Here is a 12632-nt window from a genome sequence, read left to right on the forward strand (position 1 = left end):
ACTGCTAAGTCGGTAGAAGCAGGGAGAGGATGGATTGATCAGTACAGAAACTCACATCAGCAGAAATCTGCAGTTACACAAATAGTGGCAGCTCTACCCTATGAAAGTTAACTCACAAGTAAATGTTTACTTGCTAAGTTTGATAAGATGTGTGCTTACTTGAAAGAGAATCCCACTATGATCAATAGGTTTTCCTTCTGAGGAACTGTGTTTAGGATTGCAATCTTACCTTCCAAGTTAATATGCATGTCCATTGCTATACTGGATTCATAATAATAAGGTGGACACTGATTGGATAATTAAGGCGCTTATAGGAACAGTGCCATGATCAGGAGTAATAACTTCCCAAGTAACAAAACCAATATGGTTCAGTGCACGGTTTCCAGAAGGCATAAGATCCAGCTTAATTTAAGGATTATAACAATGAGGCTACACAAGAGAAGGTGGTGGCATGGTATGGCTGGCTGGACTAGTCTCTCTCTCTTTAATAGGATTGATATTTGCATGCAGTGGTGCAAGGCCCCACTTGCGTTGTCGCAGTTTCCACAGACCTGTAGGATCTGATTTTAAACTGGAATGGAAGCAAAAACAGATAGCAGAGTTCCTAGGCATTTATTTTTTAAAAAAGACAGCTGAAAAGTTTTAAGTCAAAAAGATCCTTCTAATGTTGCATACTGTTAAATTATAAAACAACCTCTAATCCATATACGCTATGCCAGAAGTATTACTAATCAGATTAAGCTTGGTTTCTAATACATGATATTTTAAGCAAGCAAACAACATGAAAGAAATAGGATTTTGATTTCCAAGCTCTGTGGCATGAAAGATTGCGGTATGTGCTCACTTTTTCAAGATTTCCTTTTGCTGTTCAAGGGAAGGGAGCTCAACACAGAAGGAATTGTTCCTGCCTCCTGCATATAAAGTTGCATTTGAGACCGCTTCAGTCATTGCTCATATGAACAGGGCAAGTGAGTACAGATGGAGCTATGAGTCAGTATTCAGCTGTAACTTCTGTAGTAGCAGTTTTCTGCTCATTGAGGAGCCTTGTGTGATACTGAATCCTCCAATCAGGAACCTCAATAGGGTGGGAAGTCTACAGCAGTGTTCCTGGCTGCAGAAGTTCAACCTCAACATGAGAAGGTTATTGGGAGCACGACAGAGTGTTAGGGTCCATGAACACACCCCAATTTGCAACCGGAATTGTGTGAAGGGCTAAGTCAGTGGTGGCCAAACTTGGCCCTCCAGCTGTTTTTGGACTACAATTCCCATCATCCCTGGCCACTGGTCCTGTTAGCTAGGAATGATGGGAGTTGTAGTCCAAAAACAGCTGGAGGGCCAAGTTTGGCCACCACTGGGCTGAGTGTATCTTCCAGGTCCTAGTGTATCTTCAAGATCCACCAGTGCCAAGCGTAGTTTGTACCCTAAGTCAGCCCAGCCAGGGATGTTGAGTATAAATTCTCTTGGGACTATAGATTCCTTCAAGATAAAGTGCAGATGATTGTCTACTGAGAAAAAGTAGTGGAGGAAAGTGAATCACACTTTCCCATCTGATCAGAAATCCAGGGAAGCAGGAGAGCCACATGATTCTCCTCTCAGCTTGAAGGCAAGGCAAGAGAGCCTACAGCAGCCAATCAAGCAACTCAATGAACACTGCAATAAGTTAGCGATTAGCAAACCATCATCATCTCCATCGACTCATTCTGATAAATGAGGGAGATAAATCAATACCCTCCAACTGACAAAAATGACACAGGAATGCGAAAACGGCACCTCTTGCTCGTTACAGCCTTCTCCTAACATACCAAACCATGCAAGCACAGAGAGTATTTTTTTAAAAACTGCCGAGAAGGAAGCAGAAGGAAAGGAGCAAGCAGATCCAACCAAAGATTCCAGCCTCCAGATTAAGCGCTCGCATTTTAGAGTCACACTGTGTGTATGTAAGTTGCACTTTCTAGTGCATTTTTAGTTATGGGTATGCATCAACACTTGGACACCACAATAGAAATTTTGGATTAATTCCCTACTCCAACCCCTGGTCATGGTATTGGTTTAGGTCCCCATCCACCACTCCACCCCAGCCAGGTTCAAAGGATTGCTTATCCTCTTATTTTGCTAGTACCTTCCTTTTAAAACTCACAGTTGTCATTGCACATACAGCTACACAGATCTAAAGTGATAATTTGCTTTTGTCTATAGGCAACCCCAGTCCCTTTGATAACAGCTGCTGGTGCGGCTCCCATCTCCCTGGATGCACTTTCTTCCCTTATCAACCACTACATGAGTCTGCGCTTGAGGAGTTAATCAATTAACTAAGGGCTCACTAAACAAATATCCCCTTGTCTTGAGCTATGACTGGCCAAGAATGATTACTCATTTACGAGTATCATAACTTGGTTGCTAAGAAGAATGAACAATGGGAATTCCGGTACAGGGTTTCAAATCAGAATGCCTTGCTGCAAGCTCAGGTTGTGGCCGTTACTATTTATGTTTTCTGAGTGTTTTATATTTTTCACATTTCAGACCCTCTACATTTCCATAAGCAGTACACAAGGAAGGTAGAAGACTTTGACAAATAGAATGTTGTCCCCAGCGAGGTCTGCCTGGCGAAACGTTAATTTCAGAGCCAGGTAAATATGTATCTCTTCTCCCAGGCATTTGACAGATTGTCATGATTTCACTGCTTACTGATTATATGTTTGTGCGGCTGTTTTGTTGGGTCTGTTTTTATTGCGGCTGGCAGAGCAGGATTGGGGAGCATTGCTCATCTGGCTTCCCAACGGGGAGGCTGCTGCCAGCAACTGAGAGGGAGAAGGAAGAAGGGAGAGGCAGGGGGCAGGGGGCAGGGGGAGGTCACTGCAGTGTGGGCACAGCAGCATGAGAGTTGGCTTGGCTCTGCTGTTGCACCTGCACCACACCTGCAGCAACCTCCATGTTAGGAAGCCAAGTAAGCAGTGCTTTTCCACCCTGCTGCTGGTCAGTTTGATGGGATATTCTGGGGTTTTTTAGGGTAATGTATTATTCTTTTTTATTTAAACATAGAATTGTTGAGTTGGAAGGGACCCTGAGGATCATCTAGTCCAACCCCCTGCAAAGCAGGAATACGCAGTTGTCCCAAACAGGGATCGAACCTGCAACCATGGCATTATCAGCATCACACTCTAACCAACAGAGCTTTCCAGGCTGAAGGTTAAAAAATAAAAATAACTTAGCAGAGGATGGTTAATGCTTTAAAATTTTTGTAGGTCGCTGGGAGATTCCTTACTTGCCAAGCGACTAGCAATTATAATGATCATCAAAAAGGGAGTAGCGGTGAGACTTAACACATTTGTACATTTTAGAAACTGTGGCACAGCATTCCTGCAGGTGTTTAATGCTTTCCCACAACAGAGCTGATGAACTGCACAGATACAGGGAACAAGTATGTTGGACTGGATTTCAGTAGATGGGGTGGGATTCAGTTTCACCCTCTTCCAGTTGTTCCATCTGTGCTAGCATTCCAGCTCGCCAGAAATAACAATACACCATGTCCTTCCTCATGTGCCATTCTGGGAGGAATTATCCCAACCCCCTGACTCAACTGCAGGGGGAGGAGCCCAAAAGCCCTGCCATAGAAGTGGAAGTTCTTCCACAGAGCTTTCACTGATGGGGTTTGTTGGGTGAGACCCACACGTGGGATGGTATTCAACTAAGTTTGACTTAGAGTAGACCCATGGGAATTACTGGGCCTTAGCTATGCTCCTGGAAGACTCCCTGGAAAAGACTCCCTGGAAAAGACCCTGATGTTGGGAAAGATGGAGGGCACAAGGAAAAGGGGACAACAGAGGACGAGATGGTTGGATAGTGTTCTCGAAGCTACCAGCATGAGTTTGACCAAACTGCGGGAGGCAGTGGAAGACAGGAGTGCCTGGCGTGCTCTGGTCCATGGGGTCATGAAGAGTCGGACACGACTAAATGACTAAACAACAACAACAACAAGTTATGCTCCTTCATTTCAATGTGTCTATTCTGCGGGTGGCACTGTGGTGTAAACCAAAGAGCCTAGGGCTTGCCAATCAGAAGGTTGGTGGTTCAAATCTACACGATAGGGTGAGCTCCCGTTGCTCAGTCCCAGCTCCTGCTAACCTAGCAGTTCGAAAGCACATCAAAGTGCAAGTAGATAAATAGGTACTGTCCGGCGGGAAGGTAAACGTTGTTTCCGTGCACTGCTCTGGTTCGCCAGAAGCAGCTTAGTCATGCTGGCCACATGACCCGGAAAAACTGTCTGTGGACAAACATCAGCTCCCTTGGCCAGTAAAGCGAGATGAGCGCTGCAACCCCAGAGTCGTTCGCGACTGGACTTAACTGTCAGGGGTCCTTTACCTTTATCTTTACTCTTCATAGAACTTAAATATCACCTATGGGTTCTAAATTGGATAGCCAAGCACACTTTTTTCAAACATCACAGATTCATGTCCCATAGCACAGCCCATCACAGCTGAGGGCAATGTCTTTCAAACTTGCACCAAGTCACTTGGCAACCAGGACTTCACAGATGATTGGCCCAACCTGTCAACAGGTGCCAACTAGTTGAGATAAGGCCAAACAGCAATGTATGGGCAAACAGTGGAAAAGGGTGGCTACAAGACTAAATTAATGTGTGCATTTTGACCCGAAGCTGGTCACAGCTGGGCAAGTCTACAGTATTTTTCTCCCAGGTACAGCCCAATCTATTTATGTTTATACAATGCCTTCTCTGTTCCATCTTAAAAGTTACAAAATGGTTTTGTAAGTTGCTGATGTTTATTTTTACTGTTTACCATTTATGTCGATTCTAATGGATTATTGAATATTGCTTTATTTGATATAAGTTGTTTATTTTAAAGTTACTGTGACTTTGGTGCTTTTATGTGTGTTGGAGGCCACCCAGAGTGGCTGGGGCAACCCAGCCAGATGGGCAGAGTATAAATAAATTGTTGTCATTGTTTAGATCATTCAGTTTGTAATCACAGCAAGGTCCCTACCAGTGAAGAAGTGAGCAGTGTGCAAGTTTATCCCTGGGTGGAGCTATCGAATGACGCTGTTTCATTATAAGATGCCTCATTCCAAGGAGTTTGTGGGTTTATATACCTTATTAATTTTAAAAAACTGTATCCAAGGTAGGAAGATTCTCATCATCCATATAAATATTTCAGTTCATTCTTATTTGCATGTCACAGAGCTTATGGTTTCACAGATATTTGAGGGAAGGGTGACTGTAGAAGTGGAGGAAAGGCTGAGAAATGGGCTGGACCAATCGGTTGCTGCAAAGGGAAAGTAATTACAACTTGGCTCTGCTGTTGCACCTGCACCACACCTGCACCTGTACTTACAAATTTCCTACTCCGCCACCCACTGGAGACATACAACTGTAAATTGTCAAACAATCTGAGGTAATAATAACCTAATTTTTTTTTTTGCCAGTGATTTAATACTGAAACATAAGTGCAATTCTGGTATTCAAACAACGTGTGAGAAGAAGAAGAAGAAGAAGAAGAAGAAGAAGAAGAAGAAGAAGAAGAAGAAGAAGAGTAGTTTGGATTTGATATCCCACTTTATCACTACCCGAAGGAGTCTCAAAGCGGCTAACAATCTCCTTTCCCTTCCTCCCCCACAACAAACACTCTGTGAGGTGAGTGGGGCTGAGAGACTTCAGAGAAGTGTGACTTGCCCAAGGTCACCCAGCAGCTGCATGTGGAAGAGCGGAGACATGAACCCAGTTCTCCAGATTACTAGTCTACCGCTCTTAACCACTACACCACACTGTTGAGGAGAGTGTGGGGTGGCAGAGATGGGCCACATCAACCCTGTACCCAGTGTCTCCATCCATTGTGCACTACGCTCACCTTCCAGTATTAAGTGGGAAGTTCTGAGGGGGGCATCTATTGAACATTCAGGTGACCATATTTTAAAGCGCCCAGACAATCTGGAGCCCAGATAACTCAAGGTTCCTGATCATGTGGAGCATCCAGCTGGACATGGTTCAGAGGCCCCCTCAGATGTTCCCACTTGACATGAAAAGGTCTTGATGAGGTTGGGGTTGTACGCGCAACACCTGCCGTCCTGTATCCCACATTTACTTTGAAAACCTGAAGAGGGCTTTTGTTATAGACGTTTCTGCTTCTCAGCATGTTCTCACTGACATGAGCAGCAGCAAGCATAAAACAGGATAATCTTGGGGTTGCCACTGTGGTGCCTGCAGGTGCGAGTGTGCCTCCAGAGGCATGCCATGGTACCAGACAGCTAATTTGCTCCGTTCCACATCAGATTACCCCCTTGCCCTAAGGTAAAGGTAAAGGGACCCCTGACCATTAGGTCCAGTTGTGACCGACTCTGGGGTTGTGCGCTCATCTCGCTCTATAGGCTGAGGGAGCCGGCGTTTGTCAGCAGACAGCTTCCGGGTCATGTGGCCAGCATGACTAAGCCGCTTCTGGCGAACCAGAGCAGCACATGGAAACGCTGTTTACCTTCCCGCCGGAGTGGTACCTATTTATCTACTTGCACTTTGATGTGCTTTCGAACTGCTAGGTTGGCAGGAGCTGGGACCGAGCAACGGGAGCTCACCCTGTTGCGGGGATTCGAACCACCAACCTTCTGATTGGCAAGTCCTAGGCTCTGTGGTTTAACCCACAGCGCCACCCGCATCCCTTGCCCTTGCCCTAAATCAGATCAAAATGGCTCCCTGGCTGCTCCCTGGGCTGCCTGGAGTTCCTTGCAAGGCCTTTGCTGCGCTCACCCCCTTCCATTCTTTCTGGACAGCAGCAGGCCTTTGGATTACATGGATGGAAGAGAGAAGGCCACTGGCACATAAGCCACCTCCTCTCCCTCCTTCCATGTGTGTCCACCCCACCCAACAGCTGACTGATGCAGCTGAATGACAAAGCTACACCCAGCAACTACACCCATGCATTGCTGGATAAAGGTCTGTGCATTTAACATCTGCTGCAAATAATGATATTATTAAAAGTGTGTCAGAAAAGTAATGGTAAAAACAGAGTGGTAAGAATGAGATACTTGCTTCTGCCCTAAGGACTTGGGTAGAATAAAAATCCTTTAACCATAACAGTCACTCTGAACCTTATGGCCCTGTCTTAGGACACAATTCCACACTTGTGAAAAAGCCCTGCTCCACTGTGGCTATCAGTCTAACATCTTCCAAAGGAGCACCAGGAAATGAAGAACCTATGGCTGCAGTGTAGTAGTGCCACATGAAGGCGAATGTTCGATTCAGTTGCTTGGTCAGATCTCCAGACAGGCAATTTAAGGGATCTGCCTTCTTCCAGCAGCCAAGCTAAACGCCAGAAATGGATCGGTCCTTGCACTTACCTGAAAGGTAAGAACAAAGACCAACTGTTCTGCATAAGGCCATAAACACTTCTCATTTGATGAAGATGCTAAATCGAGAAGCTTATGCCAGGAAAGGCATGCTGTAAGATTATCATAAAACCCAGGCAATTAAATCTGTAAGACTGCTATCCTACATACACAGACTGGGGAGTATGTGTCCTTGAAGTAAGAGAGCCTTAGTTCAAAGTAAATATATCCATGTTTGAGCTGCACAGCTGTGATCCAACACACACTTACTTGAGGGTAGGCTCATTTGATTTATGGGACTTGCAGCTGAGTAACCAACTTTAGGAATTGTCAGCACCAGCCACCACTGTCTAGAATCTAAGTGGTAAGTTTAAGCAGCATGACTGTAATATTTTTACCTGTGGCTTACCCAGCCACTTATAACTACATATCAGAGTATCTATGTTGGAAATAATACAAATATTTGTACTAGAAATTTTCTCAAAACTATCAACAGTCTGATCCAGGATCATAACTTTTTCAATATTTTAAAAGCAATTGCATTTATATGCATATAAAATGTTTGTTTTATTTTTTTGCAGAATGCAATAGTATTCTTTGATTGGGTAGTGAAAATGTAACTTTATCAGTCAATGCTGGAACTTTTGGCTTTAGTAGAAAGAGGTTATATGTCTGCTCAAATCTCGGTTTATAGGTATCTACCTAGTACTAGATTCTGATGGTTTGGGGGCAGAAAATAAGTTGTAATTACTTTCCCTTTGCAGAATATGCCAGCCCAAAATATCTATCCTTTGTAGAAATGAGGTTTTCATTATTCATGTCTCTTTCTCTATATAATGCATATCCTAGATTGCATACATGCATAATTCATTTTCCAATCCAAATAGTAATTGCTCTAAATTTTGTTTTATTTCAGTTTTGAAAATGAAGTAGCCAAATTTCCAACTTGGAAAGGGAAAAATCAAGAGTAACTGAAAAAAACTGTTCAAATAAACAGGAAATTCTAGGTATGATCCAGCCAAATCCCACTGATTTCAATGGGAGTAAAAAAAAAAAAAAAGACTTAAAAGTTATCCCACAGAAATCACCAAGATTTAAAAATTGTTCACTTTGGCTAAATTAGGTTCTTTGATTGATAAAAATCTTTTTCAAAATCAGCTTATTTTACATCTCTCATGCTTTAGAAAAATCTTGTCACAAACGTAGCATTTGCTAACAATACAAAATGCAGTTTTCAAAATCTTAAACCCCAAAATATTAAAATCCACAAGCCCAGAAGAACCACTATCTGCCAAGCATGGTCATAAAAACACAGTATAAAGAGAATAAAATGACACCATCATGTCAGCACCCTACTTAAAACTGCTCCTTAAAAGTGACAGAGCACTGATGGAGAAAAGATGATTTGTTGACTAATATTGCCAATCAGGTTTCCCTCACACGTTTCTTGGTATACACAGGGTTAAGCACTGAGTGTTTCCAGCACTGCAGCAGTCACAGGGCATTTTTTCCCCCTTCCCAAAGTTAGTGGACATAACTTAGAGAAACTGTCCCACTAAGGTCAGTGCTGGTAGTGGCTTTCACAAGCAGCACATAATCCAGTCAGGTCTCTTTGAAATAGTTCTCTTCAGAGGAATAGGCTGGAAAGTCATTTTTAAAATATAGCATCATTGAGAATGCTTTATTATTCAAATACTTCTTGCCCAATGCTTTATTTTCTCTAGCTTTGCCACATCATTTTTCAAAAAAAGACACCCAATCATTCACCCCTGTAGCACTTCTGTCAATTTCCACAGCTATTTTATGCAATGAGCTAACTTTTAATTGCATTAGATGCCTGCAATATCAAAAATATTTTAGAGTGCCATTTGATGGCAAAATAAAAAAGAGTAATGTCCTTCAGAGGAAATGTTTTCAATTTTAGTGACATGTTTAGTGTTATCCTCTTAGTATCATTTCATACAATTAATTTTTAAAAATAAATCCCATTTTCAATACTTTCCCCCTCAGCAGAAAATAAATGTTTAATAAACCTGAATAAAGTTAAGTCTGACGAGGGCACCTGCAACCATAAATTCTCAGCAACCAGCCTATTGGAAAATATAATGCTGCCGTGTCATTAAAGGGGAGAAAAACATTCAGAGTTCTCGATTTTTCATACTGTTTCCCAATATTAGCGTGAACCGATAGCATCTAAAATATGTGTTTTGACAAAAGTAATTAAAGGGTGGACATTTTGAGTTATTCTCAGATTTGAAATGAAAGCTTGTCTCCGTTATTATATCTCATCCATCAATTGTTTCCCACTTGGCGTGACCTTAAAGCTACTCTAGCATAGCGTCGTCACCTTGAAGGCAAATTCTAAAACTCATTAGAAGTCACTTCTTTATTTCCCCAGCAACTCTGTTGGCTAGAACAGCAGCAGGTAAATGGACTCGACGGATTTTAAAGGGAAAGGGTGGAAGCTTCTGGAAGAGAGTAGGACCTCTAAGCAAAGTCACTGCCCCTCAGGCACATAATATAAGTAAACTAGGCAGCAGATTCATATCTATCTACCTACCTATCTATCTCTATGTATCCATCTATCTTTAATTACAAGGAAGTCTGGGGGGACTTAGAAGCAAAGCATTTGGGGACATAGCCACAATGGCTTTGCATAGCCTCCAACATCTCTCATATGAAAATAGGGACGTCCTAAATAAATAAATAATACCCTGCCCATCTGACTGGGTGGCCCCAGCCGCTCTTGGTTGCTTCCAACGTATATAAATATATATATATATAAATTAAACATTAAAAAAACCCCTTCCCTATCAGCCTTTAGGTGTCTTCTAAAGGTTGCATGGTCACTTATCTCCTTGGCTCAGGGGTCGCATAACTCCATACCCTCCAATGAAAATAGGGACGTCCTAAGGAAAAGCGGTACATTCCAGGATCAAATCAGAAACCAGGAAAGTTTCTGTAAATACCAGGCTGTCCCTGGAAAATAGGTAAACTTGGATGGTCTGGCTTTGTTCTACCTCCACGGTCAGTAAACTTCTGAAAACCAATTGCTGGAAATTGTGGGGAGTGGGGCAGAGTGCTGTTGCTTTCAGCTTCTGCTTGTAGGGTTCCCACGGGCATCTAGGTGGCCACTGTGGGAACAAAATGCTGGGTTAGAGGGATCTAACAGAGCAGGGGCTCTTCTTAATGTTCATAGTTAGCTTGCCATCAAAATGGAAACAGACGGGGGAGGTGTTTGACAAACATGGGCTGGCAAAAAGTCAGCTCTCATCATCGACAGAGGGCCAAGCATGGGCCTAAAATAGAAATTAAGGAAATGATGGCCATGATGCAGGCTTTATGCGATTGCATGGGGAAGGTTGAAGGGAAGGTCATAGGAAGTGAGGTGCACAACATGGTGGCTTAGACTGCCACAACCACTGAGAGGACACCACTGCCACAAACTGCCATTGCCCCTTTTCCAGATGGTTAAAGGTAAAGGGTAAAGGGGACCCCTGGCCATTAGGTCCAGTCGTGGCCGACTCTGGGGTTGCGGCGCTCATCTCGCTTTATTGGCCGAGGGAGCCGGCGTACAGCTTCCGGGTCATGTGGCCAGCATGACTAAGCCGCTTCTGGTGAACCAGAGCAGCGCATGGAAACGCCATTTACCTTCCCGCTGGAGCGGTACCTATTTATCTACTTGCACTTTGACGTGCTTTCAAACTGCTAGGTTGGCAGGAGAAGGGACCGAGCAACAGGAGCTCACCCTGTCGCGGGGATTCAAACCGCCGACCTTCTGATCAGCAAATCCTAGGCTCTGTGGTTTAACCCACAGTGCCACCCGCGTCCCTTTCCAGATGGTTAGGAGGACTCAATTGGGCTTAGATGTCAAGGAGGACACCTCCAAGTTCCCCAAAGGAAGCCATGTGACTATATGAAGTTGCCTTATGGAGTCAAGAAACCAAGCACAACATTGGCCTATCTAGTCTGGTCTTGCCCAGCTTTTTGGATCATGGTTTTCCAAGGTCTCCTGCTCTTTCATGCTCTACTACTGGGCCCTACCATATGAAGTCTACCATCAGGTTATTGTCTCTTCCATGAGTGTAGCCGGGGGGCAGGGAGGGGCAGCTGCCCCCCAATGAATAAAAAGCAATAAAAATACAGAGCAAACAGGTTCTGCCTGCCCCTAACAAAAGGCCTGACCCCACAAAAAAGTCCTGGCTACACCAATGGTCTCTTCCCAAACTGGGTCCTTGCTCAACTCGGAGATATGGATGAGGATGAAGAGAAGAAAAAGCTCAGTTCATGGTAGTGATTTTTACTCAACTTTTTATATTTGGCTTATGAAACTATATACTTTCAAGCAATCTGGCAGTTTGAAGCAAAACTTTATTTAATAAATAGATCCTTGACTGCATGCTAAAAACATTAAATAAAATGAAAGGACAAAGTGAACACCCGCTTTGTAACCCCAACGTATTTAGAAGCTAATGAAATGAACCTTTGTGTAGGCATCGATGATGAAGAAAAGCTGTCTGCAGCCAAAATATTATTCACCCACCCATATGGATTTCTGTAAATGCACATTATTCTGCAAGCTTTTGGGAAACCAAGATAAAGCACATTTATGTTGTTGAAAAGGATTGCATACTGTGAACTACTGTTCTCATGTTGGGGTGGGGGGAATTACGTCCCAATTGCTTGCAGAAATTCAGGTCGTATGGTCAGCACATGAATTAATTATCTCCTTGTGACTGATTGGGGTTAGAGCAAATAATGGCTTGTTAGCATTCAGCACCCTCAGCAAACTGTAGTTGGCATGCCAGGGCATGGTCCTGCCCTTTCCCATTTAACTGTTTCTCCTTTTCTTTTTTAGTCATGCTTCACTATTTGATATCACTAGGAAAGGAAACTACAAATGGAAAATGAAGGTTCAGAAAATAGTAGCTGCCATTACTCTGCATAAAAAACACACATTCCTCTCATCTACTGGATTGCTCGGTTTCGGGAATAGCTTTCCTGGTTCATACAGTGGTACCTTGGGTTACAGATGCTTCAGGTTACAGACTCCGCTAACCTGGAAGTAGTACCTCAGGTTAAGAACTTTGCTTCAGGATGAGAACAGAAATCGCGTGGTGGCAGCGGGAGGCCCCATTAGCTAAAGTGGTGCTTCAGGTTAAGAACAGTTTCAGGTTAAGAACGGACCTCCAGAATGAATTAAGTTCTTAACCCAAGGTACCACTGTATCTAAAGTTTACTTACAGACATGAAAGGTCAAAGGCAAAACTACACATTACACGGGAGGGAACTTACACATCACC

At 43.4% G+C, this 12632-nt stretch overlaps 1 long non-coding RNA gene across 3 annotated transcripts; it reads left to right on the forward strand.

Moving 5' to 3' along the window:
• The first annotated feature begins 2457 nt into the window (after positions 1–2457).
• Positions 2458–12338, forward strand: LOC307214475. 3 transcript variants are annotated; one of them, XR_013838132.1, is made up of 3 exons: positions 2458–2627; positions 5213–5408; positions 12188–12338. It is a non-coding gene; the product is annotated as an uncharacterized lncRNA (long non-coding RNA). The 3 variants fall into 3 exon arrangements; XR_013838133.1 differs by lacking the exon at positions 12188–12338 and adding an exon at positions 8246–8724 and having other exon boundaries at positions 5196–5408; XR_013838134.1 differs by lacking the exon at positions 12188–12338 and adding an exon at positions 8246–8724.
• Positions 12339–12632: the final 294 nt, after the last annotated feature.

This window comes from Podarcis cretensis, assembly GCF_951804945.1.
Source record: "Podarcis cretensis genome assembly, chromosome: 4".
In the NCBI taxonomy this organism is placed as follows: Eukaryota; Metazoa; Chordata; class Lepidosauria; order Squamata; family Lacertidae; genus Podarcis; species Podarcis cretensis.